Below are 3933 nucleotides of genomic sequence, written 5' to 3' on the forward strand. Positions count from 1 at the left end.
GCAGCAGCACATCAAACTGGGTCCTGTCCAGCCTGAAGTACTGCTGGAACCGGACTTCATCCAGCCGCAGCTCATGCACCAGCCGGTGGTACTTGCCGTGCCGACTCCGAGCCCGAATGTTCTCGTGAACCCAAATAGACCGGCGTTTGCGCTTATGCCGTAACTTAGATAAACGGCCGCAATGAGAAAAATCGACTTTTGTGTCTCGTTCATCTTCATGCTTCACTTCAGACGTTTTTATGTACGGAGTATATTTATATTTAACATTTTCCCTCCAGAAAGTTTGTTTTTTAGCGGCAAGAAAGCTGATTCGCTGTCTTTTGGATGTCATTCATAAACATTACTAGGCAACCAGTAGTGGGAACGCCCACTAGCAACCTCATAGCAGCAAGTGGGTGGAGCTTTAGCCACAAGTGGGCTGTACAAACTTCCAGAGGATTTTGATTGGTTTATTTAGTATCACCTGTGTTGTAGTAGCTATTGGTTTATGCTCCACAGTTGGTGGCGGTAATGTGTAAGTTTTGTTGCGATCCATCAGAAAACAAAGAAGAAAATCGCTTTCACATGTCAGCGTGCCGTTGAGATGAAGGGGTAAGCTTGTTGTACAGTTTTTAGTTTTGTAAAAAAGCATTATAAGTTCTGAAAAAGACCATTTCATAATGCCGTTTGTACACTATGTTTAGTCTTGATTTATTAAAAAAGAATAAGGGTAAAGTGTATCCAAATACATTTCTGTAGTTTTTTTAGTAGCACACAAATTACAAAATCTGTAACGTGCATGACAAGATCTTTTCTGCATTCCATTTCTACAATTTGCTCTCCAGATTATGGATTCTGAAGACCATAATAAGGTATTGTGGCAGTGTAATTTTTGTACGTTTTAGGACTGCATTGATTTTCAAATTGTAAATGTCTTAAACGTTTTATAAATGGATTTGATATTAGAATACAACTCCTAACTTAATTGTACAATCCATGCAATTCTTTTAAAACTTGTTTTCATTGTAGTTATGCTTTTTTTATGCGTAATCCACAATGTAATGTAATGTTTTAATATAATTATTTTATAAAATGTATAACAATCAGTGAAATAAATGTGAAACTCATGTTATTGTGTTTTAGGTTCACTTATCAGTGAAAGATGTGCACGAGCTGTTGTAGCTGGTATTGTCAGCTTTTTATATTTTGCTGATATTTTTTTGTCAAATTAAAAATGAATGGATAATTGTATCACTTTTTTAAAATTCTAATCCTCTTTCAGAAGAAGAATGCTCTGCGCTCCCTGAAACCTATGAAAAAAAAAAAAAACTGAACTTGCATATGAAAGTAAGAACTTTGATATGAAACAAAATACATATACTATGCTGGGTTTCAAAATATGTAACTATAATATTGGTCAGCAAATTTTAAATTACTTCATTTTAGCAGACAAAACCCCAGTTGTGCCCTCTGTTTTTAGCAAGGTATGCATAATACATTTTAATGATGATTTAAAATGTGCATCATAGAACAATTTTAATCCACTTATATTTTTCTTTAAGGATGAGCTGTTAAAAGATGATGACCCTCAATCATGCTTCATCTTCAATGTAGTTGAATAATGTTATATAATGTGCTTTTTTAAAAAAAATTTAACAGCCTCTGTGCTAACTGTTGCTATCTTTTCAGTTATCAGGAGCGTTGTTGAAGAACATACTTCTTGAAGTTGTTCTTCAAGAAGGAGATGCTGCCTACATGCCCCGTCATTGGCTTGCTCAAGGTTCAGGGACATAGTTGGGGATGACAATTTCAAGAATCAGGCACACTTCTTATGGCTAGAAAGTAAATATTGACATTAAAAAATGAAACGCATAACAAGAACATCATTAATAATGTTAAATGTTATGTTCTTTTTTTTTTTTTTACCTCAGGTGTTGCATGCTGGAAAAATAAGTTGTCTCACAGCTCTTCTGGAGGATGTACTCAATCTCCACTTGTTTGGAGTGTGGGTTTGAGTACAAATGCTGCACACCTGGTACGTTTTGTGTAAATTGGTGATGAATAAACTAGTTGTTAGTCTAAAGGAAAACTAAAAATCTAATTAACTTATGTCATTCCTTGGAATTTAAAAGTTCTGGACACCATTCACTTGCATGGCATGGACCTACAGAGCTGAGAAATTATTCTTAATGTTTGTAAATGTTCAATGTCAACTATAAACCCTAGTTCTTATTGTGCTTCTTGTGTATCTACCAGGTTATGCTGGGAAGGGAAAGCGAGGCGAGCTCCAGGGCATTTATTCAGAAACCTTCCACCCTGGATTTTGCAGTTTTCACTGCATGCAGATCAGTTCTAATGAGCTGATATAGTGTCCTTACAAATAATAAAATAAAAAAAAGACTAAAAATAATAAAATAAAATAAACACTTTTGCAATCAATTCTGAGTGACTTGTACATGATTTTATTCAGAAAAAAAATTAATAATTATCCACCCTGAGATTTAAATGTAATATATGTGTAACACATTCAGAAGAACATTAGTCTTCTATTTAAAACAATTATGCAGTAAAGATGGATGGTAACTTTTTTTTTTTTTTTTTTTTTTTTTTTACATTAGGCAAATGTTTTTCATGTATTTACACATTCACTTCACTGAGTCCAATTGCATCACATTTTAATATGTTAATTTACTTGATACTGTAGAATATGTAGCTAATATTCAGAAATGTGCTTGAATAAGGCCTACAGCCTGATGAATTTAAAACACCGTCACTTTAAGTATGGTAAAAGGTGTAAAGACGTGACTTCATCATTGACAGTGAGTGGTATTGGACACACAATAATAACAAAGCTGTAAGAAATCAGACCATGATGAGGAACGTAATATTTGATCGTTTATTTTCATTACTGTCGCTACTTCCTGCCATACTCATTCACGCCGTCCTCGGCTTGTGGATTTCCGCATAAGCTCCTCCCACTTGCGGCGTAAACTCCTCCTACTTGCACATTTGTGAAATCCCTCCTACTTGCGGCATAAGCTCCTCCCACTTGCGGCGTAAGCTCCTCCCACCTGCAGGTCTCCGGGCTGCAGCGATACATACATGGCGACTGGCGACTTGCAGCGACAAAGTCGCGTGTAGTGTGAACGGGGCTTCACGCAGCCCATAGCAACGCGTTATGGCAACGACGACTGACAGATAGCCTATGTAAAATAGCGTGACTTGCGCTATTTTACTGAGTTCAGCTGAGAGGGATATTTCATTGTGTTTTTAAAATGTGGCTGTTAAGTGTAACAGAACGAGACAAATATTTTGATTGCCTTTCCAGCTCTGATATGGATATTTAGCCTCTACCTTGGTGCAGAGTTTGGGATCGGTGTGAAAGCGTGATGGTTTCACCCCTGCTGCTACCGAGTCAGATAGGCTACTGATGTTCCTACAAGCAAAATATGAATGATTCGATCACACTCGCAGAGCCATATCTTGTATTTACTTTAACAGATAGTACCCTTCACGACTGAATACATTATTAACAACCCAGATCACATGCAAAATGCAACCCAGCGAATCTCTTTTACACAGCTTAAATTATTGATTTGGTCTTCTAAAAACTTCAATCTAAAACTTTCCTGAATACCAACTAATCTCAATACTACATCTGAAAAGGAAAGAGATTAAATAAGGCATATATGACTAGATTATTTACAGTTATGTTGTATCAAATGCTTTAAGTTCATATGAATAAAATAAGTAATATCGGTACTGAGAGTCACAAGTATTCATAGTAAAGAGAAAAACAGAAAAACAAAAAGAAACAGAAAAAAGAAGAGATAGAACAGACAGAAAAGAAAGACAGTGCTTGGATATGCTGTTGTTCCAGACCTTATAAATAATTCATCGATCTGAGTATTTCTATGAATGGCATTATTCAAATTATGTTAAGTCACATCAGCC

The 3933-nt window shown here is 35.9% G+C and overlaps 1 long non-coding RNA gene across 1 annotated transcript; it reads left to right on the forward strand.

Moving 5' to 3' along the window:
* Window positions 1-388: 388 nt before the first annotated feature.
* On the forward strand, window positions 389-3079 carry LOC309483610. The gene is made up of 6 exons (XR_014200601.1): window positions 389-851; window positions 1123-1164; window positions 1262-1326; window positions 1669-1821; window positions 1945-2014; window positions 2236-3079. It is a non-coding gene; the product is annotated as an uncharacterized lncRNA (long non-coding RNA).
* The last annotated feature ends 854 nt before the right edge of the window (window positions 3080-3933 follow it).

Source organism: Leuciscus leuciscus (genome assembly GCF_965113295.1).
Source record: "Leuciscus leuciscus genome assembly, chromosome: 2".
NCBI classification, from domain to species: Eukaryota; Metazoa; Chordata; class Actinopteri; order Cypriniformes; family Leuciscidae; genus Leuciscus; species Leuciscus leuciscus.